The sequence below is a fragment of the Cervus elaphus genome, chromosome 10 (genome assembly GCF_910594005.1).
Source record: "Cervus elaphus chromosome 10, mCerEla1.1, whole genome shotgun sequence".
NCBI classification, from domain to species: Eukaryota; Metazoa; Chordata; class Mammalia; order Artiodactyla; family Cervidae; genus Cervus; species Cervus elaphus.
Genome location: NC_057824.1, coordinates 21,902,988 through 21,929,018, shown reverse-complemented (window position 1 = coordinate 21,929,018; position 26,031 = coordinate 21,902,988).

The window sequence follows — 26,031 nt, the reverse complement described above, 5'->3', positions numbered from 1 at the left end:
CAAAGGGCTGGACATGACGAGCCACTGAAAAACAAAATAACTCTAGGGGGCGCCATTCTCTCTGCTCTCACAAAGAATATCCTGTTCATGGCTCCTACTGCAGTTGGTATAGCACAATTTCTCTGTCTCTGGATATCATCATCTTAGTTTATAAAAAGAGCATGATCCAAGAATACCTTCTTCATAAGGGTTGTTTTTAGAACGAGGTGGGATAATGACCACAGAGAAGTTCACAGTGACTGGCACCAGGGCAAGCTGTTCAACAGGATACATTCTCTTCCCACGTGAATTTTCAGCAATGGGAGGAAATGGAGATAAATAAGTTACAGCTCCATCCAGTGCTTGGGAAATCAAGCATCAAGATAAATGATGATATCAGAGTTTGTGAAACCATATGAAACAGGACATTACAAAGTGATACGTGTCTAAATATTAGATAAATGACATCGTGAATAAGTATTATGACTTCCAAAGAGAGAGGGTGTCTTAGGTGAGGGTCCTGAGAAATGGATTCTAAGATGAGGATTTATCTGCAAATGATTAAAGAAATAGTCCTGGCTGAAGTGCGGGCAGTAGGGTAAGGTGGGGAAGAAGTCAAATAAGGGTATGATTTCAGCCTTGGTGGCTCAAGGGGTAAAGGATCCACCTGCAGTGCAGGAGATGCAAGAGCTGAGGGTTCGATCCCTGGGTTGAGAAGATCCCCTGGAGGAGGAAATGGCAACCTACTCCAGTATTCTGGCCTGGAGAATTTCCATGGACAGAGGAGCCTGGCGGGCTACAGTCCATGGAATTGCGAAGAGTCAGACACAGCTGAAGCATCTAAGCAGCAGCAGCAGCAATCCTGCAGAGAAGCTCTGGAATGTATATTGCATCTCTTGAGTTTGCCTCCAAATGCAACAAGGAGCTTTTCATACTTCTGTCATCATTGGCTGGGGCTGCCCCTACGTGGGCTACATTCCTGGACACTTCTGGGTTTCTCTACAGTTCTCCAAGAAGAGTTACAAGGATCAGTCATTAAAAGAAAAACACATAGGGACTTTGGTGGTGGGTCCAGTGGTTAAGACTCTAGACTTCCACTACAGGGGGCACGGGTTCCATCCCTGGTTGGGGAACTAAGATCCCACATGCCATGGGGAAAAAAAAAATCAAAATAAACCATAAAACCACACAGAAATTGGTGAGAGGATTTATGTTGCAAAACTATATTTCCCCAAATGGTGTATTTCCCATTCCTTAAACTCTTCAAGGATTTTACTACTTCCCTTGGGGCTTCCCTGGAGGCTTAGATCGTAAAGAATCTGCCTGCAATGTGGGAGACCTCAGTATGATCCATGGGTCAGGAAGACCCCCTGGAGAAGGGCATGGCAACCCACTCTAGTCTTCTTGCCTAGAGATTCCCATGGACAGAGGAGTCTAGTGGGCTACAGTCCATGGGGTCACACAGAGTCAGACACGACTGAGCGACTAACAGTTTCACTTTTCAAGAGCTACAGATAGTCGATTGGGTATAGGTGACTGCCGTGATGAATAAACAACAGCAGAAACAACGCTATGTAACTTTCGAGGTTTGGCCACAAGAGGTTATACAGTTCTCTTTTGAAACACTTGCCCACAGAACCCAGATATAGTACTTTAAAGCAGCTCAGGACACTTGAAGACCTATAGAAATGGGAATCAAGAACTCCAGCCCTCTGCTGTGATGAAGTTTCTAGTGACAGCCAGCCCTAGTTTGCCAACCATGAGAGAGATAATTCTTGAAAGTGGATCTCCTGGTTGATCACCCCCACTTGATGCTACATCAAACCAGGAAGATTGCACAATCAGGAGCAAAATAAATGATGGTTCCTGTTTTAAATCACCAAGGTTTGGGAGTGACTTGCTTTTGTAGTAGTAACTGGAACAGACTAAAAGAAAATGATGGAAGGAATCAATCTGAATCCGGGTGAAGCACTTACAGTGTTGTTGAAGCTGTTGGGGTTAGATTTGGATTCTCTTTACTGTGCTGGTGTGCCCCATCTCTTAGATCCTATGAGTGGTGATCATTGCCCTCTTTTGGAGAATTGCCCTGGGCCAGATGGGAGTCACCTCACCTGGAAGGTATCCTTTCCTCTTGGAAGTTCACAGCCAGCAGCTGACTGACACAGTGGTATTAAAAGGCTCGTCCCTTGTCTCAAGGTGGAATCAACTCAGTGGTGCCATTGTGTTGCAGAGTTTCCCATGGGATCACATTGAATCTGGTCTCTTTGCCCTTGTCTATGTTTTTTTTCCCTGCCCTCCTTCTCTTCCCCTTGTGAAGACTCCATTAATAAATCATTTGCATAAAGATCACCCCCCAATGCAGGCTGTGTTCCTAGGGAACTTGACCTAGGACAGACAGTCCCAGGGACACTTACTGCAGGGGTATTATTATAGGATCAACATATAATAAGAAGTGTGAGTATTGTATACAACACAATGCAAGGTGATGACGGAATGATCATTATTGTTGCTGTTGTAATCTGATCAGATGTTTTAGAAAAAATGTTCAGTTCACTTCAGTTGCTCAGTTGTGTCCAACTCTTTGCAATCCCGTGGACTGCAGCACACCAGGCCTCCCTGTCCATCACTAACTCCCGGAGTTTACTCAAACTCATGTCCATTGAGTCGGTGATGCCATCCAACCATCTCATCATCTGTCATCCCATTCTCCTCCTACCTTCAATCTTTCCCAGCATCAGGGTCTTTTCCAATGAATCAGTTCTTCAAATCAGGTGGCTAAAGTATTGGAGTTTCAGCTTCATCATTAGTCCTTCCAATGAACATTCAGGACTGATTTCCTTAGGATGGACTGATTGGATCTTCTTGCAGTCCAAGGGACTCTCAAGAGTCTTCTTCAACACCACAGTTCAAAAGCATCAATTCTTTGGCACTCAGCTTTCTTTATAGTCCAACTCTCACATCCATACATAGCTTTAACTAGATGGACCTTTGTTGGCAAGGTAATGTTTCTGCTTTTTAATATGCTGTCTAGGTTGGTCATAACTTTTCTTCCAAGGAGCAAGTGTCTTTTTATTTCATGGCTGCAGTCACCATCTGCAGTGATTTTGGAGCCCCCCAAAATAAAGTCTGTCACTCTTTCCATTGTTTCCCCATCTATTTGCCATGAAGTGATGGGACCAGATACCATGATCTTAGTTTTCTGAATGTTGAGTTTTAAGCCAATTTTTTTCACTCTCCTCTTTCACTTTCATCCTTGATGAGAATTTAGGATGTCTCTATGACACTGTAAGTGCTTCACCCATATTCAGATTGTTTCTTTCTATCATTTTCTTATAGTCTGTCTGTTCCAGTTACTACTACAAAAAGTAAGTCACTCCTAAACCGTGGTGATTTAAAACAGGAACCATTGTTTATTTTGCTCAATTGTGCAACCCTGGTTTGATGCAGCATCAAGTGGGGTGATTCAACCAGGAGATTCACTTTCAAGAATGATCATTACCATGGTTGGCAAACTAGGGCTGTCTGTCATACTCTTTTAGTTCTTCTTCACTCTCTGCCACAAGGGTGGTGTCATCTGCATATCTGAGGTTATTGGTATTTCTCCCGGCAATCTTGATTCCAGCTTGTGCTTCATCCAGCCCAGGATTTCACATGATGTACTCTGCATATAAGTTAAATAAGCAGGGTGACAATATACAGCCTTGACGTACTCCTTTTCCTATTTGGAACCAGTCTGTTGTTCCATGTCCAGTTCTAACTGTTTCTTCCTGACCTGCATACAGATTTCTCAAGAGGCAGGTCAGGTGGTCTGATATTCCCATCTCTTGAAGAATTTTCCACAGTTAGTAGTGATCCACACAGTCAGCTCCCAGTCTTGATTTTGCTGACTGTGTAGAGCTTCTCCATCTTTGGCTGCAAAGAATGTAATCAATCTGATTTTGGCATTGGCCATCTGGTGATGTCCATGTGTAGAGTTGACACTTGTGTTGTTGGAAGAGGTGTTTGCTATGACCAGTGCGTTCTCTTGGCAGAACTATGTTAGCCTTTGCCCTGCTTCATTCTGTACTCCAAGGCCAAAGTTGCCTGTTACTCCAGGTATTTCTTGACTTCCTACTTTTACATTCCAGTCCCCTATAATGAAAATGGCATCTTTTTTGGGTGTTAGTTCTAGACGATCTTATAGGTCTTCATAGAACCGTTCAACTTCAGCTTTTTCAGAATTACTGGTCAGGGCATAGACTTGGATTACTGCGATATTGAATGGTTTGCCTTGGAAAGGAACAGAGATCATTCTGTTGCATCCAAGTATTGCATTTAGGACTCTTTTGTTGACCATGATGGCTGTTTCATTTCTTCTAAGGGATTCTTGCCTGCAGTAGTAAATATAATGGTCATCTGAGTTAAATTCACCCACTCCAGTCCATTTTAGTTCACTTGATTCCTAAAGTGTTGACATTCACTTTTGCCATCTCCTGTTTGACCACTTCTAATTTGCCTTGATTCATGGACCTAACGTTCCAGGTTTCTATGTGATATTGCTCTTTATAGTATCAGACTTTACTTCCATCACCAGTCCCATCCACAACTGGGTGCTGTTTTTGCTTTGGCTCCATCCCTTCATTCTTTCTGGAGTCATTTCTCCACTGATCTCCAGTAGCATATTGGGCACCTACTGACCTGGAGTGCTCATGTTTCAGTGTCCTAGCTTTTTGCCTTTTCATACTGTTCATGGGGTTCTCAAGGCAAGAATCCTGAAGTGGTTTGCCATTCCCTTCTCCAGTGGACCACATTTTGTCAGAACTTTCCACCATGACCCATCCATCTTGGATGGCCCTGCATGGCATGGCTCATAGTTTCATTGAGTTAGACAAGGCTGTGGTCCATGTGGTCAGATTGGTTAGTTTTCTGTGATTGTGGTTTTCAGTCTGTCTGCCCTCTGATGGAGAAGGATGAGAGGCTTATGGAAGCTTCCTGATGGGAGAGACTGACTGAGGGGGAAACTGGGTCTTCCAGTTACTGATGGGCGGGGCCATGCTCAGTAAATCTTTAATTCAATTTTCTGTTGGTGGGTGGGGCTGTGTTTCCTCCCTGTTATTTACCTGGGGCCAAACTATGGTGGAGGTAATGAAGATAATGGGGACCTCCTTCAAAGGGTCCCATGCAGGCACTTCTACACTCAATGCCCCCAACCCTGAAGCAGGCCAACACCGACCCACGCCTCTGCTGGAGACTCCTGGACACTCACGGGCAAGTCTGGGTCAGTCTCTCGTGGGGTCACTGCTCCCTTCTCCTGGGTCCTGGTGCACAAGGTTCTGTTTGTGCCTTCCAAGAGTCTGTTTCCCCAGGCCTGTGTAAGTTCTGGCAGCTCTATGGTGGGTTCACGGTGACCTCCTCCAAGAGGGCTTATGCCATACCCAGGTCTGCTGCTCCCAGAGCCCCTGCCCCTGCGGCAGACTACTGCTGACCCCTACCTCCTCAGCAGACACTCAAACACCATTCTGTATCAGTCTCTTTGGGGTCCCTGGGTCCTGGTGCACACAAAGTTTGTTTCAGCCCTCTGAGCATCTCTGGAAGGTATGCGGTTTGATTCTAAATGTGATTTCGTCCCTCCTATCATCTTGCTGGGGCTTCTTCTTTGCACTTGGATGTGAGATATCTCTTTAAAGTCACTCCAGCGCCACACAGCCACTTCTCCAGTGAGATTACCAGCATATATTTAAAATACCCTGAAGGGGTACAGGATAAAGATGCCTTTATAGCTGAGAAATGATGGAGATCTTTGTGACATAAGACTGGGCTGTGCAACACCAGATTTAGAGGCTTCTGATTCAACACCATGACTTGTGGACAGCACCCGCCCCAAGGCTCATGAACAGCACACACACCATTAATGTGATTTCCAATTCAGCACCACAACATGCAAAAAGCGGATGCCTCAATTAAAGGGTGATTGCTTCTAGTAAGTCTTGGTTGTAAGGTCTTATGCTGGTTTTCACATCTCAAGCCCTTCTCCCTTGACACCATCAGGATATTAGAAAAATCCTGGGGTCTGCCAGGGGATTACTCTGTTTATTAAATTTAGCTTCCCAAACAGAGATGCACTGCACTTTGTATCACCCTAGAGAACTTGAGCATTAAGGCATTCTATTGGCTTGAAACCCAGACATTTCACAAGACAATAAAACAATGTATGTTCTTTTCAATTTTTTTCCCTGTATACTTTATTTGCTAAGGGAAGTAAAACATAGTGCAATGATACACCATTATGTGAGATAGAAACTCTCTGCTGAAATTAAATCTCACCATTACAGGGTGAATATCCAAATCCACGGAGTTAGCATTTTCACTTTGCGCATGCTAGTGGCTGCGACTTGATGGGTTAGGTACTTCGTTCCACTGGTGTTTTGGTAGCCTTTGTTGTAGTCTTGAAATTTGCAAATGAGGTGAGTTTAGAGTGTAGAGCATAATGTTCAGAGAATCACAGGATGCAGAATGGGAGGAAACCTCAGCGATGGTTCAGCTTAGAGATTTCCTTTTTAAAGGTTAGGAGACTGATGAGAAACAAAAATGTTTTGCCCTAAAGTCATAGGGCTAGCAAGTCAATAAGCCAAGTGTTCTGACTCCGACTTCCATGATTTTCCTGCAGGTAATACAGATTTCTGCCACTTCTATCCCTCATGTATAAGTAGCTACATCATAAAGGTTGCTCTAAGTCATTTATTGTCTGGTATCTGTTGCAGTTGGACACACCAGATTTGGTTCTGGGTAGGAGCAAACCGGTTGGCTGTGTAAATTCCAGGGGAGGTGAGGAGTTTGAACACTGTAAGCTTATTTCCCTCAAGTCCTATAATGTGCCCTGTCTACATCGCCATTGGTATTCAACACCAGACATGAAAGCTAGGGAGAGTTTGCTGATGATGATATTCCAAGAGTTTGTAATAATACTATTCTATAATGTTGACTTAGGAATTCCTCATGTTTGCAGGAAAATTCTTCATAAAAAATGTCAAAGAATTTAGGGTTTTCCAAACTTATGATTGCCAGAAGGGAAGGATGGAGGAATGGCTATTTAGGAAGTTTGGGATGGACGTGTACACTCTGCTATATTTAAAATGGATAACCAAGAAGGTCCTACTGTCTAGCACAGGGAACTCTGCTCAATATGTGGCAGTCTGGATGGGAGAGAAGTTTGGGGAGGAGGGATGGATACCTGTGCATGTATGGCTGAGTCCCTTTCAGTCCCTTGGAATTTCAATCCCTTGCTGTGTACCTGAAACTATCATGACATTGTTAATCAGCTATACTCCACTGTAAAAGAAAACAATTTAAAAGGAAAGAATTCAGGGTTTTAAAGAGTCTGCTCATCTTTAAAACGCTGAGGTACAGCCAATGAACTTTGTAGTTCAATAGTTAGTAGTACTCAGGGTGGACTTGTACACTGGTCATAAGGAGATCAAGCCTTCATAGAGTCCCTTAATTTATGTAAGGGGTGGGTCATAGTAACATAGTGATTTAGCCTACAGGATTGGAAGTCTGACAGCTGGTGTTTGAATACATCCCACATACTTGCTCTTGGGTAGGTTATTTAAACTCTTCCAGCCTCAGTTTCCTATATGAATACTGAGGATAATTTTAGTAATGCCCATGTCGTTGTTTAGTCACTAAGTCATGTCCAACTCTTTTGCAACCCCATGGGCTATAGCCGTCCAGACTCCTCTGTCCATGGGATTTCCCAGGCAAGAATACTGGAATGGGTTCCCATTTCTTTCTCTAGGGGGATCTTCCCCATCCAGGGATCGAACTCACATCTCTCACATCTCCTGCACTGCAGGTGGATTCTTTTCCACTGAGCCACCAGGGAAGCCCAGTGATGGCTATAGAATGTGGTAATTTTGTCAATTAAATAAGATCATTGATGTAAAGCCCTTCAGTACTGTGCCTCACTTTTCAGCAGTATTCTGTAACATGCTCACTTTGTTGATGAGAGAAGGTCATGAGGGCTTAGTAGGAGTCGTAAGATGAGTCATGACTGGACCCCAAGGCTCCAGGTCTTCAGACTAATCATCCATCCATTGTGATACCCTGCCCTCTTTCCCACCCCCAGGACACTCTTAGCATTTATCAGCTGGATGAGTTGGGACACTGTATCTCATTGTGAAGACCTCCTCCTCATCAAGCAGAGGATTTCCCTTCCTCCTACACTCTCTTATCCTTCCTTCCCATGACAGCCCTGTCTGTTGATGAATCTGTCACCAGGGTGACAGCATTCTGACGATGTATTCACATAATACATTATCAAAGTGCCAGTCCTGATGGCCCTGTGATGTATGAAGCTAGCGTTTGTCAACGCCCTGCAGTTCCAACAGAACCATCCATCACAACAGAGTCCTCTTCATGGGGGTACTACACGGAGACACATTCCGAGGAAGATGAGGAATGGAGCAACCAGGTGAATGGACCAGCAGGGAGGCATCCAGAGGGATGGGCAGAATGTATATATTGATCCTGAATTGAAAGGAGTGTGCTGTGGGTTACCTTTGCTGAGCCTAGCGTTCATTCAAATGCATTCATCCAAGCACATCTAGCCAGGCGCTTTTTGGGATGTTGGGGATCGAGTGATAATACTGATAACAATCCATGTTTCTTGAGTTCTTCTTATGCATCAGACACTGTAGTAAATGCTTTATAGATGTTATTGCATTGGGTGCCCGTTGTAATCCCACTTACAAAATGCCTCCCTTTTCAGAAGAGAAAATAGAGGCATAAAGACAGAAGTAGCTAGATGCGGTGGATCCAGCATTTGAATTAAAATATTGATCCCAGAATATATTCATTTACCCAAGTCTAACAGGAATGGCATGTCCTCATAAAAGGTAAGTACTTGGTACTAGGTATGCAATACATGTACACTCTAATGCTAACAGCAACCTGTGAAAATAGGTTTTATTAATGCCATGTTGCACATGAGGATATTCAGAGGGATCGCACTGCTAGGAAATGATAGAATTTGATCTTGGGTTGGTCTGACTTCAAATTCACTCCTCTTAGATCTCAAGGCACAGGGGGAGGGCAAGATTGACGAGTCTAGACTCAGCTTCTAGACTGAGCTTCCAACTCAACTGTGTGGCACCAATTTCCACCAATTTCCAGCTGTGTGGCAGTGCCAAAAGTAATGAACTCCTCTGGGCTTTGCTTTTTCCATTGCTAAAATGGGGATGTGCACTAAGATCTACCTTTTAGGATTTGTTAAGGATTGAATGAGACAATGTATGCATTTACATAAAAAGATTAGCCCCAGGTCTAGTGTTGGGTAATGTTTTAGACAGTAATTTTATTGGAGAAGGAAACTATGGCTGGGACTGTTGCTAGAAATAAACTCATTAAAATATAGCTAAGGCCCAGATATTGTTTTCTAAATTCCATTATCCATTTCCTTAGGGAAATGCCTGAATCTAGAGATGGGGCAGAGATAACAAAAATTGAACCTGAAGCATCTTGTAGCTCCAGAAAGTAAGGAAATGCAAAGAAGAAGAAGAAAGAGAAGATAAAAGGATGAAGGCATGCTAAAGGGATCTAAGAGTCTACCTGATAGAGTATTTAGTTCCTCTGTTTTGTTTGTTCATCACTAAACCATGTCTGATTCTTTGTGATCCCATGAGCTGCAGCACACCAGGCTTCCCTGTCCTTCACTGTCTTCTGGAGTTTGCTCAAACTCATGTCCATTGAGTTGGTGATGCCTTCTAACCATCATTAAGTTAAAATTATTTAAGCAGCAAAACCAAATAATGATAATATTGGATTTTGACCCAGAAAATAAGATAAACATCCATGAAACCATATTGATACAGATGCTAATGAGCATCCTGTGGTTTTGGATGAAGACTGGTCTGACTCAGTGCCAATAGATTCGGTGTTCATGAATCCTGTCACCCTGCTTGTTCTGAAATCCACATTGTTACCTGGAAGGGATTTTGGATTGAAGAGCAACAGACCTCATTATCCTGTGGACCTGTGGCTTGGCATGGGGCTGGGGCAACAGATGAGGCTGCTGCAATATGAATTCTTGACATCCCTTGTTATTGTTCAGGAGGGGTAAGTTGACCTTGTAGGTATAGATAAGAAAGAATCAGGCACACAATAAGCACTTAGTAAAAGTAAGCTGTGGTCGCTCCTGTTATTAACAGAATAACGTCATGCCCAGGAGCAAGGGCTCTGGAGTCAGAATGCCTGGGTTCAGGTCCGGGTTCCATCACTTTGTAGCTTTGTGATCTTGGGCAAACCACCTCACCTCTTATACCTGAAGTTCCTCATCTGGAAAATGGATAATTAATCATGTCATATATCATAGGACGGTTGTAAGAATAAAAAGGATTAAAGTGGTGCCTGGCACACAGTAAGCACTCCAGCAAAGTTAGCATGTCGCTACTACTACTACAATCCCTGTAACCACCCCTGCTAGTATTAATACACCTATTTCTGCTACAAGGACACAACACCATTTCCCTGCAATCACCATTTCCATTGCTGATTGACTGATTGACTCAAATATTTCATTTCAAATCAGGAGAAAGTGGTATAAGGAGAAATAAAACTTTTCATAAATAGAAGAGAGAAAAAAGTTGGGCCATGATTCCGCATCAGAAGAATGAAGCTCTGTTGACCTTTCTCCATCTTGCTTGCATCAAATCCAACTGTGGATTTGATGAGACATCACGGACAGATCGATTTTCCATTGACCAGGTTCTTTTAGCCCTCATTGGCCAAAAAGAGCCTTCTCTTTGCCTGGGAGTCAGAGTGATAGAATAACTTTCAAAATAAATAAATCAGAAATCAGACTGTCTTTTCCACTGATAGAGTCCTGGCAGATAGAACGCTGAGACTTCAGTTGCTTTTTTCCTGAAGATGGTATTAGATTACCTACAAGACAAAGTATGAATATTTTCTCTTCAGTGACTAGGTCCTTGCCAATCTTACCATGTGTCTTCCCTTGTATTACGTGAGGCTACTCATGAGATGTAATTTAAGGTGCTTTTTCATGATATGCTTAAGGAACTGTTCCAGTTTCTAAAATTTCACATTCAATAAGTATCCTTTTTGGTCTTAAAGTTATGTCATCTTTAAGAACCTTCTTGAAAATGTGAATAACTCAACAGAAAATTTTTTAATGAGACAGTTAATTTTCAAACTGTACTCAATTCTCGTAACACAGACTATCCTCACAATGATTCCATCTTCCTCAGATGAGAAAACTGATGCAGTGAGTTGAAGCAGTTTACACTGACGTATTAGCTCTGGCCATACCTTACCTTGCTTGGGTTTCTTCAGCCACAGAGCTTTTCCTCAATCTTCCATGTATTTGGAGGGAGAAACTCCTGGGAAGGGTGAGGTAGAACATAAGGACTTACTGAGATTTTGAGATGAGAAAGAGTATAGCAATGACAATCTGCAGATTTGGATTTTCAATTCAGTCCTTACTCACCCTATGACCTCCATAAGGTCATTTAGCTCTTGGAACTAAAATTCCTCCCTGTAAAATAATGCTGACAATAATCACTGCTTCACGAGATTGCTGGTGATGATTAAATGAGAGAGTAAATGGTTTATTATGTGATGGTGTTGATCCCACTGCTTAATCCATAGGAAAAGTGAAAGTGTTAGTTGCTCAGTCTGTCCAAATCTTTGCAACCCCATGGACTGTAGCCTACCAGGCTCCTCTGTTCATGGAATTTATTCGGGAAAGAGTAAAGGGGTGGGTAACCATTCTGTTCTCCAACGGATCTTTCTGACCCAGTGATCGAACACAGTTCTCTTGCATTGCAAGCAGATGATTTAACATCTGAGCCACCAGGGAAGCCCAACCCATAGGAAGTGATTACTAAATACTGTGTTGGCCAAAAAGTCTGCTCAGGTTTTCCCGTAACGTCTTACAGAAAAACCCAAACAAATATTTTAGCCAACCCAATATGCATTTCTCCTTTTTCCACTTTTCACTGCCTGCCTCTCTGAATTCAAAAAGTACAAATTCTGAACTAGATCAATAATGTAGATCAGACTTATGGCATCCCAGAAAGTGACTCCCAGCACCAAGGTGCTTTGTCAGTGGATGAAAAGCATTGTCTCTTTCTACCTAGAGCAAAGACAGAGTTGACACGCTATTGCTAATTTCACCTCTACCTAAAGCTGTGAAATCTGCCTGCCTTTGAACCAGTCTCGGCTGAGAACTCTACCCCGCTTTTAGAGGAGGGCTGGCCTTCAAAGTAAGTTGCAAATGTCATGGGACCACAGCTGGTGAGTTATCTCTCACTCCAGTCTGGATGGAATGATTTATGCTGATCTGTCAGAGGTCACCAAGTTGCTCAAAGCTAAACTGAAAGATTAAGAATTGATCCAGATGTAATAACAACCCAGACTAGACAGTCAGGCTTCCACTGGGTGCCCTTAAGGTACCAGGAAGGCGGCTTCTGCTTGCAGGGGGTGGGGACCCTCTGAAGATGTCCTGGGGTATACACAGAGTCTGAGGCTGGATTATGAATCCTTGTGTGATAAGCTTGTTTCTTTTGAGGCAAAGGGAACTCTGAAGGGACGTGTGTGTGTGTGTGTGTGTGTGTGTGTGTGTGTTAGTCCCTCAGCTGTGTCTGACTCAGTTGTGACCTCATGGACTCTGGGCCACTAGGTTCCTCTGTCCATGGGATTCTCCAGGCAAGAATATTGAAGTGGGTAGCCCTTCCTTTCTCCAGGGGATCTTCCCACCCCAGGGATCAAACCCAGGTATCCTGCATTGCAGGCAGATTCTTCACCATCTGAGCCACCAGGAAAGAAGGGACTTGTAGTTGCTTCATTTATTTACCCGAGTTTTTACTGAGAATCCCACCTTGTCTTAGACTCACTATCCCAGGCAGAATTCTGAACATGAAATCTACAGAATCTTGGGGGAGAGTGTTCAGTAACTCCCTCCCCACAAACCTAATGCAAAGAGGGGCATTCCTATTCAGTAACTCTGCTATCTGCTCATCTCCATTCCCAACTTATTTTGGTCTCAGTTCCTTAATTTATAAAGTGATGTTCATAGTGATATCTTCCTCTGGACCTGAATAGGTACTTCTTTAAAGAAGTAAAGCAAAAGGCCAAAAGCCTATGAAAAGATGTTTCAAGTCACTGTTCATTAAGAAAATGCTAATAAGGTGAGGAGGGATAAAGAATATGGAACTAACAGATGCATACTCCCGTATATAAAATAGATAAACAATGAGGATTTACTGTATAACACATGGAACTATGTCCAATATGTCATAATAATCAATAATAGAGTAGAACAAAAAAGAATATATATACATAAAGAGTATAGATATGTATATACTTGTTGTTGCTGTTTTGTTCCTGGGTTGTGACTGATTTACTCTTTGTGACCTTGTGGACTGTAGTCTGCCAGGCTCCTCTGTCCATGGGATTTTCCAGGCAAGAATACTGGAGTGGGTTGCTATGCCCTCCTCCAGGGGATCTTCCTGCCCCAGGGATCGGAATACCACATTGGTAGGTGGATATTTTTACTGTTGAGCCACCGGGAAAGCATATATATATATATACATATATATATATATATATATATATGTCAGTTCAGTTCGGTTCAGTCACTCAGTTGTGTCCAACTCTTTTCAGCCCCAAGGATTGCAGCATGGCAGGCTTCCCTGTCCATCACTAACTCCTGGAGCTTGCTCAAACTCATGTCCATTGAGTTGGTGATGCCATCCAACCATCTCATCCTCTGTTGTCCCCTTCTCCTCCTGCCTTTAATCTTTCCCAGCATCAGGGTCTTATAAAACCAAATCACTTTGCTGTATACCTGAAACTAACATAATATTGTAAATCAATTATACTTTAGTTTAAAAAAGAAAATGCAAATCAAAACCACAATAAGCTACTACTTCACACTCACTAGGCTGGCTATAACAACAATAGAAAGTCAGAAAATAACAAGTGTTCATAAGAACATGGAGAAATGTACAATGGTATGCCCACTGTGGAAAAGAGTTTGGTGGTTCCTTAAAAAGTTAAACATAGCATTACCTTATGATCAACAGTCTCACTCCTAGGGAAATGAAAACATATGTCCACATAGAAACCTGTAAATGAATGTTTATTTCATTTTATGGTATATATATAAAATGGAATACTATTCAGCCACAAAAGAAATGAAATATCTTTGTCAAATGCTACTACATGGATAAACCTTGAAAATATGCTGAGTTAAAAAGTCAGACACAAAATGTTGCATATTGTATGAGCCCTTTTGTATGAAATGTCCAGAATTGTCAAATCCATAGAGACAGAAAGCAGATTCTTGGTTGCCCCTTGGGGGGTGGAGGTGGGGAAATGGGAATGCTTATTTGAAGAAGACAGAGTTCTCACCTGGGATGGAGGGGGTAGCTTGTACTACTTTAGTAATCATTTTGCAATTTGTAAATATATGGAATCAGCACTTTCAACTTACACACTGTTATGTATCAATTACATCTCAATAAAGCTGGGAAAAATCAAAGGAAATTTAAAAAAAATTTGAAACTACAGAGATGTGATAGTTCTACAGCATTGTGAATGCATTCAATGCCACTGAATTGTACACTCTAGAATGGTTAATGGAATATTATATGTTATCTCAATTAAAAAACAGTAATATGTACCTCTAAAAGTTGTGAAAATTAAATGAACTAATATATATATGTGGATAAATAAATATTAATATTGTTTCACTAAAGAAATATTAATGATTATTGTGATAAGACTTACTTTTTCTAGGAAAAAGTTTCCAAGTGTCTCGCCAGATTCTCAAAGAAATCCCCAAGGCCCCCAGTATTGAAATAGACACATGAAACATTGGCCTAGGATTGTGGATTGATGCAGACATTCTGAAGACAGTTTGGCAGCACTTGGTCAGTTAAAATGGAAATATACATGGCCCACTTCCTGACAAATGCATTTCTGGGCTTGTATCTTGAAGGGATTCTCCACTGGGCTCCTAGAGGTTATGAGTAGAGATATTTCCTGTGATATGCAAGGTGGGGGCAGGAAGCCAAGTGGGTCTGGTCCCTGGGGGAGGGATAAGTAAGCAGGGGGTCGCACACTGTGGAACCCTGTGCATCTTTAGGATGATGAGCAGGTATTTGGGGAGCAACACAGCACCCAAAAACATAGCACTGGGTACAAAGAAGAAAGGCACAGGATGAAAGGCATAACCTGGACCATATGTGCAATTAAAATGGTGCATAAACCCTAAATATGCAACAGACAGGGCCACAAGGGAAAGGTTACATAGTGGACCCAGGAGCGTGATTGCCAAAAGCGGGGCTGGGGGCTGATAATAAAGGGCATACATGAAGAAAGCCAGAAGGAGACTTGCCTGAACCCATGGTGGCTCTGTGTCATGGACTGCGTGCATGTGTGCATTTTTGCTTAGTTGTGTCCGACTCTTCAGGAGCCCATGGACTGCAGCCCGCTAGGCTCTTCTGTCCATGGGATTTCCCAGGCAAGGGAAATTTCTCCAGGGGATCTTCCCAACCCAGGGATCGAACCCGTATCTCCTGCATTGCAGGCAGATCCTTCACACACACACACACACACACACACACACACACACAGACTTTTGTTATTGTTTAGTCGCTAAGTCCTCTCTGACTTGTGACCCCATGGACTGCAGTATGTCAGGCTTCCCTGCCCTTCACTGTCACCTGGAGTTTGCTTATATTCATGTCCATTGAGCTGGTAGAGACAGCACAGTGATGCTGTCTAACCATCTCATCCTCTGCCAACCTCTTCTCCTTTTGTCTTCAATCTTTCCCAGCATCAGGAAAGCATCCAGTGAGTCAGCTCTTTGCATCAGGTGGCCAGTGGAAAGTTACTAGGACTGAGTGATGTTTGGAAGGATAATGGCCTTGTTGGACCTGACTGTCAAGGTGATGGGAAAATACTAGCTAACCTTTATCTGTCACTTATAAAGAGTCTGGTACTATTCTTTACATGCATCATCCCATCTAATGATTTCAACAACCCAGTGAGGTAAGTTGGTCCTGTCCTACCCAAGTCAGTGGGATGACCAAAGCAAGGCTATGGAGTGTTTATTCTTTGCCCAGAGCTGGTAGCAGAACCAGCATCAGAACTGGGCTTTTCTGCCCCAACCACTGCCCCAGCCCATTTCCATTGCAATTCTATAAGCCATAGATTGGCATCGTAAGATACCGCCAGCCACTGAAAAGTGTTGTTCCTTGCAATTCTTTGTATTGCAAATGCTTTGTATTACACAGCGAAATGTATCTATTCTAATCCAAGGGGTGGGGGTGCTTCCTTGATGTCTCAGCAGTCAAGAATCCTCCTGCAATGCAGGAGACGCAGGAGATGTGGGTTCAATCCCTGGGTTGGGAAGATCACCTGGAGGAGAAAGTGGCAACCTACTTTAGTATTCTCACCTGGAAAATCCCAGTGACAGAGGAGGGTGGCGGGCTACAGCCCATAGAGTTGCAGAGTCAGACACGACTGAGCACATAATCCAAGAGTGGAGATGATCCTCTTCTTCAGGTTTGCCAGGGTCTGGAATGGATGCTCGGAGCGCTTTTGAGAATTTCTAAGCTGAATCATCAGGCTGGAAAACCTGGGAATGTGCCATTTGGTCCTCTCTGAAATGAGGGCAGAGGAGACTGCTTGGGGGACAATTTAAGAGCTTCCAAAAAAAAAAAAAAAAAAAAAAAGAACAGTTCCCAGAAGAACGCAGGGACTCTTGCTGTCACAACAGGGCTGCCCGAAAGACCCTGCATTGCTATGGAAACGGCGCATTTCTTTTTTTATGGAGCAGGCACATAAAACTCCCAGGATGTGTCATGAAATAAGTTACTACTGTCCCGAGGCTGCCAAAGATGTACACCCTCATTAGGGGGAACGATGTGACAGTTTGGGGATTATAACGAACAGTTTGCGAGCTCAGAGGCTGAGCTAAGGTTCCCCTGTTGGGATCACACCCTCTTGGTTTGGGGGAGTCAAGGGGGCCCCCTTCCTCAAGGTGTCCACAGACCAGAGAACCATCAGCTTCCGCTCTGGAGCAAGACGGCTAGGTGATGTAATTACGGTACCCGCACAGCTCATTTACATGCAACTGGTGAACGGATTCTGGCGTTTCCGTAAAGACATGCCTGCTGAAATGAAGCGTTTTATCACCTTCTTTTCACCTGGCGCCCTTAATTGGGTAGTTCTGCTCTCTTCAAAGTTTTATTTACCTGGCAATATGCAGATGTTAGTTGGCCAGCTTAGAAACAGGAATTTCAGAGGAGAGGAAGCAGAGAGACCGCACAGGTGTGTTTCCCCCTTCAACCTGGGATGATGTGGTCCTTGACTGTAAGCATCACTGGGAGTCTTTTCTTGCATCTTTCAAAATCTTTTGTGCTTCTCCTCGACTGACAGCATCTCTGATAGTGCTTTGGAGAAAGATGAGCTTGTTTTAAGAAACAGTTAGACTGTAGAGGGTGGGAGATGAAAAGGAAGGAGGTGAGACAATAAAACTCAGGGACCTCCTCCTGGATTCTATGGTCAATGCATCCTGAAAAAGCCTGACAGGTTTGTCATGGAGGAGGCGATGACCACCAGTGCTCAACAGCAATGGACACAGAACCAGGAGCACCACAAGGGAAGACTTCCAAAGTTGAAAAGAAATTGCTGTTTTAATTTAAAAAAAAATAACACCCAGACACTCACAGGATGACCATAGAGCATCTCCTTTGGGGGATTTCTCACTAAGCCGGGGGGGGGGGGGGCGGGGCTGTATAGCAAAATGGTTATGAACTTGGGTGCTGGAGTTGAAACACCAGGATTCAGTTCTCTGCCCTGGTCCCTTAGTATTTCTGAGTGTCTTCTGGGTACCAGGCAGCACCCTTGCCTGGATGTTATGATCTAGAGTGAGCTCCTCAACCTCCCTAAGACTTAGTTTACTGATTTGTAAAATGGGAGTAGCAACCATCCCTCTCTCATTGGCTTATTGTGATGGTCAAACGAAAGCATGTATGCCATGTGTTTCTACAATATAAGCAATAAATGGTCAGTTTTGTTATCACTGTGTCGGGTTTGGGAAAGCCGTGGTGACTCCATTATACTCTTGTAATAAAGAACAGTGTCACTTCTTTGTGAACAAAGTTATTTAATAATTTTAGTATAAGATGAACCCCTGAGTTGGTGAATGGTTATATTCCAGCCCCTCCCAACTACGTACGCATTTCTTTCTTTTTTTTTTTTTTTCATTTTTTTCCCCATTTATTTATATTCTCCATTCTACTCCAGGAGCTGGGGGGTTGATCTCTAGGGATTGTATGAACTGGCTGTCTTGCTCTCTAGCTTCTAACTGGGCTTGCCTGATGGGAGGAAATGGCAGGAGAGAGCTGAGGTTTAGAGGAGAGTAAGCCCAGATAGCTCTAGTGGTTAAGAGCCCAGCTGCCAATGCAGGAGGTGTAAGAGACATAGATTCAATCCTTGGGTTGGGAAGATCCACTGGAGGAGGAAATGACAGCCCCCTTCAGTAGTCTTGACTGGACAATCCCATGGACAGAGGAAACTGGCAACTACAGTCCATGGGTCAAAAGAGTTGGATGAGACTGAGCGACTGAGCAGGCAGGCAAGCTTGGAGTATGTATTCCTCAATTCTCTTCCTGTTGGATATGGTGGGTTGGTCCCGTCCCCTTACTGAAGTCCACAGCTCCTATCAGACAACATTTTCCCTCTCTCCCTCATTTGCTCCTGTGGCTTAAACTTTGTAACATCTCCTTCTGCAACTATCCCCAGGCAACTGGAGCATGCTTTACTGGTTTTCATAAATCCTGCCCCTTCTTTGTTAAAGCTTATCCAGTTGGAGTCTGTGGTGTCTGCTAATACTGGCCCTTGTAGGTGATTGATGCAATGACTATATACCCCGACGTACATACAGATGAGATCCTCAAAGTACAGCTGAAAGCCATCCAGGTAAAGAAACCTGCCCAAAGGCATCCCACAAATCAGTGGAAGATTCCCAAACATGAACCAGAGTCTTCTGAATCTCAGGCTGGGTTTTTACCCAGAATACCAAACTCCCTTCCAATAGAAAGTAACCCCATGAGGCTTGGAAAATTTACAAGGAAAAGAAGAGAACTAAATGCAAAGCCCGCAGACATCTCTTTGATGAGACGTTGAATATACAAAGAGATAATGGCCAGATCATGAGTAAAAATAGAACTTGCATCTGCAACCTGCAGCAAGCAGCCAGTGTGCTTGCTGAGTCCCATCAGTCGTGTTTGACTCTTTGTGATCCTGTGGACTGTAGCCCACCAGGCTCCTCTGCCCACGGGATTCTCCAGGCAAGAATACTGGAGTGGGTTGCCATGCCCTTCTCCAGGGAATCTTCCCAACCCAGGGATCAAACTCGAGTCTCTTAAGTCTCCAGCATTGGCAGTCAGGTTCTTTACCACTAGTGCCACCTGGAAAGCCCCAGCAACCAGCCTAGGAAGCCAAATGATTGTAGAAACTGGCCCCAAATGGCTGATACTTGATCAATAATTGATGGCCTCCCTAATTTTTATTCCACTTCCTATTTAGGACAAACTGGAGAGAGAAAATATTTGCCCATAACCAATCACAGAAGAGGGGCTTCCCTGATGGCTCCGTGGTGAAGAATCTACCTACCAGTGCAGGAGACTGGGGTTGGATCCCTGGGTTGGGAAAATCTCCTGGAGGAGGAAATGGAAACCCGCTTCAGTATTCTTACCTGGAGAACTCCATGGACAGAAGAGTCTGGCAGATTACAGTCCATGGGGTCACAGACAGTCGGACACGACTGAGCCACTGAGCATGCAAGCAGGCAATCACAAGGATGCCTGCTTCTTGTTAGCCTCCCTCCACGTCCCCATGCCAAAAGCCTCCCTGCTGAAAACCTTCTTTTTTTTTTCCCCATTGTAAAGCATCCCCAGTCTCTTGCCTGCCTTGGAGTCTCTGCCAAACATAAATGATGGTGGCCGACTCCTTTGCTATAGCAAGCTCTGGATAAATAGTCTTTGCTTGTTCTCATTTGGATGGTCCTCATTTATTTCTTCATTGGGATTCATCTTTTTAAACAAAACTGACTCCATAGTGTAGAATCAAACCTGCTGGCAGACAAGCTTGAAACATTCAGCAAATTGGTCAACACGGTGGATGAAGCACCAGCTGAGGGTTACCAGCCGCCCTGCTGTGTCTACCAGCAGTGAAAAAGTGAAAAGTGTTAGTTGCTCAGTCATGTCTTGATGCTTTTTGACCCCAGGACTGTAGCCTGCCAGGCTCTTCTGTCCATGGGATTTCCTAGGAATGAATACTTGGGCAGGTTGCTTAATCACTCAGAATTTTACCTTTTTGTATCTGTAGAGTGGGGTATTTTAATACTTATATCATTGGGACTCTGTGAGTATTAAGTGAAAGAATATAAATAATCATAAGAATGACTGTATACAAGAGGTGATTAATAATTTTGGTACCTTCTTCCCTTTCCCCCTTGAGACAGATTGTATAGCATCCTCATTTAATTTTAAAAAATTTAAAAAAACACATGGAAAGCTCCTACTATGTAGTTGAGCCAGATAACACTATAAACTTAAGTTCTAACTTGGTTATGGAAAATGGAGTTAAAACCTCACAGGCTGAAGTTACAACAGGGCTGAAATCGGGCAGGTTCCAATTTGTTTCATCACATTGTGCCAAATTCTGAACTAGACTGCAGGGAGATAAGAGGAAGAAATAAGTCACGATTATGGTCATCAGACACCCGGCTATGAAAGGACAGTGGAAGCCAAGGGAGAGGACACAGGAGGACAAAGTTAAATGGATTCTTGGAACAAGCTAGAATCCAACAACAGGAAAAAATATCCATCCATTCAGGAACCAAATAGAAATGATCTCACATGAAAGTGAGTCTATATAATTTATGAATCTCCTTTTTTATTTTTCCTGGTTAAACAGCAAAAATAGACTAATGCTGAATGTGTTTTAAATCCCAATTGGGCTGAGAGTAAGATGGAAGGTGGAGGCATCAAATAAACTTAATATGAGGTGTTTTCAACCAAGGAAAGGGGCTGGAATATCTCCTGGCTGAAACCACCAATGTTTTCATTTCTAACATGCTGATAAACATTCTCAGAAAAAAATTTTGGTAATGTTTTGCTTGGATTGGAAATACCTCGCCATTAATTTATCTTTATCTTACTTTTGTATGTTTACATAATTTGGATTAGTGTGCACTTTCCAGCTATTACCTGCTTTTCACTCCTCAATGAACAACATTCTCTTACAATTGAAGTTCTATAATTTAATTTCAACTATTTCTCTATTTGAATTGTGGTGCTGGAGAAGACTCTTGAGAGTCCCTTGGACAGCAAGGAGATCAAATAACTTAATCCTAAGGAAAATCAACCCTGATTATTCATTGGAAGGACTGATGTTGAAGCTGAAGCTCCAATACCTTGGCCACCTGAGGCAAAGAGCTGATTCACTGAAAAAGACCCTGATGCTGGGAAAGATTGAAGGCAAAAGGAGAAGAAGGTAGCAGACAATGAGATGGTTAGATAGCATCACCGACTCAATGGACATGAGTTTGAGCAAACTCTGGGAGATCGTGAAGGGCAGAGGAGTCGGGGGTGCTTCAGTCCATGGGGCCATGAAGAGTCAGATATGATTTAGCAACTGAATGACAATATTCCTCTCTTGAGAGGCACTTGGATAATTTCCTATTGGGAGATATGCTAAACAGAAAGGAGTGATTATGTGTGTGCCCGTTTCTTTCTTATTTCATGATAGGCAAACTCTAGGATGACCCCCAACCGTCCTCACTTCCTGGTAACCTGGTAGTCCTGACTTTGTGTAATGCTCTCCCCTTGAGTAACTTGCTTTTAACCAACAGGTTGTATTAATGTGGAGGGAGGTCACTTCTGTTATTAGGTTGCAAGAGATTCTGTCTCCTCTCTTGCTGGAAGACTCTTTCTATTGCTTTTTCAGTTTGCATGCTTTATTGAAGCATGACGTCACTGAAGAGGTCCACCCAGCAAGGAACTATGACCCTCAGTCCAATAGTCCTTGAGGAACAATGATACCCACTGAGTTTAGAAGCAGATCTGTCCACAGTAGAACCTTCAGATGAGACCTCAGTCCTGGCCATGACATTGATTGCAGCTTAATGAGAGACTGTGAATCAAAGTATCCGTTTAAGCCACACCCAGATGCCTGACTCACACTGAGATAGTAAATGTCTATGGTTTCCTATGGTTTAAAGCCTTTTAGTTTAGAACTCACTTGTTACACAGCAGCAGATGACTCATACAAGCAACTAACAATTCAATAGAGAAACTGAGAAATGTAAACAAATATGTCTGCTACATGAGAGGATGTTAGGAGGGCCAATAGAATTTCAGGTAATGGACTGTAGGGATGAAGAGTCACCTTTAGCTAAGAGTGCTGAGAAACCTGCAAAGTCACTCAGTCTCTTATTCAGAAACGATTTGTTAACTGTTTTCTGTGTGCCAAGCCCCGTGCTAATGCTCAGGGTTTGAAGTGGTGAAGATGACAAGGCTCTTTTTCTCTTGATGTTTATATACTCTAGGGACAGAGACAGAAAATAAAGAGTAAATAAGCAAGATCACCTGTGTACGCATTCCCTTCTCCATGGGATCTTCCCCACCGAGGGATTGAGGCCAGGGCCTCCTGCATTGTAGGCAGATTCCTTATTGTCTGAGCCGCCAGGGAAGCCCCTTTCTTTCAGATGCATGAAAAATACCACCCGTGGAGACACAGGCAGAACAGGGAACGTGATAAAGAGTGATCAGTAGAGCTAAGGTGAGGTCTTTGTTCCTGATGGTCAAGGAGGTGATACATGCTGAAAACCGTCTTGGGAGTTGGGCCCCAAACAGGGGGAGGTTTCCACAACCCAGAGGGGAGGGGGCCCTGCCCTCCCACCTCAGAGTCGGCTGTTGCGCTGTCCGCACTCCGGGCAGTCCGTGACAACAGGAGGTGGATTTAGCCCAGCAAAGGCTGTATATCGGCTCAGGCTTCTGTGGCTCCTAACGCCTGGATGATGGATGCCGCGGTGGAAAGGGGGACCCGCTTTGATGTACGCAACCTGGTTTGATTAATGAGTGGCTCTGCCGGGAGGCTACACTGGGAGTAAATTACTCTTTTCAGAAATGGCTAGATCGGCACTATTGTACTAATTATTTCACAAGCTTGGGGTCATTCCAAATTCCCTGACACACACAAGGGAACAAACACCCAGGCTAACTGAAGCCGACAGAGCTCTAATTAAAGCAGAAATTGTTTGTGACTCCCCTCTACCCCACCCTCCACCCCACCAGCCCTTTTTCCCAGGGGAGGAAGCTGTCAGACACATTTCCTTTCTGCCCCCAGCATGGCCCAGCATGAACCCCCAGAGTTCCAGGAAACAACCCCCAGCACCCCAGCATATATGCTGAGCACTGGCAAAGATCTCGACGGGGGGTTCAGTGTCTTGGTTTCTGATTTCTTCCTCCTAATCATCTGCACAGGTATTGTAATCACTCATTCATTCATTCCTCTGTTTGTTCATTTCATACACATTTATCGAATGCATTTTATGGGCCAGGCATGCTGAGAACTAGCAGGATCCCAACCTTCAAGAGACTACTGCCTGGTGGGAGACACACATCCATCAGATAATCACAGAGATAAATAAAAAATTGCAACTGTGACAAGAACTCTAGTACAAGGACTGTGGCTTTCAGGATGTGTTGCTGCCATTCAGCCACTAAATCATGTCCGACTCTTTGCAACCCCGTGGACTGCAGCACACCAGGCTTCCCTGGCCTTCACTATCTCCCAGAGATTGCTAAAACTCATGTCCATTGACTCGGTGATGCCATCCAACCATCTCATCCTCTGTTGCCCCCTTCCCCTCCTGCCCTTAATCTTCCCCAGCATCATGGTCTTTTCCAGTGAGCCAGCTCTTTGCATCAGGTGGCCAAAGCATTGGAGCTTCAGCATCAGTCCTTGCAATGGCTATTCAGGGTTGATGTCCTTTAGGAATGAATGGTTTGATCTCCTTGTTGTCCAAGGGACTCTCAAGAGTCTTCTCCAGCACCACACTTTGAAAGCATCAGTTCTTTGGCGTTCAACCTTTTCTATGGTCCAACTCTCACATGACTACTGGGAAAACCCTAGCTTTTTTCCTGTATAGCAAACTCATGTTTGCTGGCAAAGTGATGTCACTGCTTTTAAACATGCTGTTAAGGTTTGTCATAGCATTTCTTACAAGGAGCAAGTATCTTTTAATTTCATGGCTGCAGTCACCAGCAGGATGTGTAAGAGAGGGATTTGACTTGGCTGGGGGCTCAGATCCTTGAAGAAGTGGCTAGAGTTGACAGGGTTTAGTTAATTGAAGGATGTGAGGGGAAATGAGGAGGCATATCCAAGGGGTGGAGACCATACATGCAAAGGTCCTGTGGAAGGAGTAAGGGGCAGAAAAAAGGCAATGTGGCTGCAACACCAGAATGGAAGTGGACTGACTTAGATTCAGGCCTTTGCTATAAGGGTGGCCCATATGGGTCCTTACTATGTCTGCACCTCAGTCTCCTCCCTTGAAAACTGAGGATAAGATTTGTTGTTTTCCATAAACATTGTGGTGGCTTCCCCAACCAATTCTTATAAACACTTCCCTTTATCTTCTTTGGCAGTCTTTTCTCCCACCCATCCCAGCCTTGGTGCTCCTGCTAAACAGTATTATTTGGTTGGCCACCTCATGCGAAGACTTGACTCATTGAAAAAGACCCTGATGCTGGGAGGGATTGGGGGCAGGAGGAGAAGGGGATGACAGAGGATGAGATGGCTGGATGGCATCACCGACTCGATGGACATGAGTTTGAGTAAACTCCAGGAGTTGGTGATGGACAGGGAGCCCTGGCGTGCTGCAATTCATGGGGTTGCAAAGAGTCAGACATGACTGAGTGACTGAACTGAACTGAAGTATTCCATGGACTTCCCAGGAGGCGCTACTGATAAAGAACCTGCCTGCCAATACAGGAAATGTAAGAGACGTGGGTTTAATCTCTGGGTTGGGAAGATCCTCTGGAGAAGGAAATGGCAATCCACTCCAGTATTCTTTCCTGGAGAATCTCATGGACAGAGGAGCCTGGTGGATTATTGTCCATGGGGTCACAAGGAGTCGAACATGACTCAAGCGACTTAGCAGCAGCTGCCGGGATCCCTCTGGGCTTCCCCGGTGGCTGAGCGGTAAAGAATCTGCCTGTAATGCAGGAGATGCAGGTTCTATTCCTGGGTGTGGAAGATTCCCTGGAGAAAGAAATGGCAACCCATTCCAGTATTCCTGCCTCGGAAATTCCATGGACAGAGGAGCCTGGCAGGCTTCAGTCCATGGGGTTGCAAAAGCACACATACAAGGATTCCTCGCACTCTTCAGAGTCTGTGTCATCCTTGTCAATTTCCAAAAGGCCAGCTTCCTCCTAGCCTACCTCTGCGGCAAAAGGAGGGATAAAGCTTGCTCCTGCATTTAGGCATCTGCTCTGCTCTCTGTCGATGTTCACCAGGTCCTGTTATGTGTGCACACTGTCCTTCAGTGTTTATATCACTTGTTTGGAGGGGGGGCGTTTCCTTTGTAAAATGACTGAAGTTTAAAGCAATCTGTAAACTTCACATAAGTTCATATATTCCTAATGGGGAGAGCTCCCATTTCGTGCATCTTAGTCAGCACTTGTACCTGTGCTGTTTAATTCTCCTGAAGACCTTTCCCAATAGGTATTACTCTATCATTGAATGAATGATCATATAATGTCGAATCAAATGAATGATCACTGTTACATAACTTGCTCAGAGACACTTGTCTAATAAGTATGTATCAGAAGTGAGGCTGGACCTTTTTCAATGACTTCTATTTTTATCCACTGGTTTATGTATTAGTAATATGTTTATTTGTTTTAGGCATAATAACTGCTGGCATAGATTGAATGCTTAGTATAAGCATAGACATTGTGCTTGACACTTGCCATG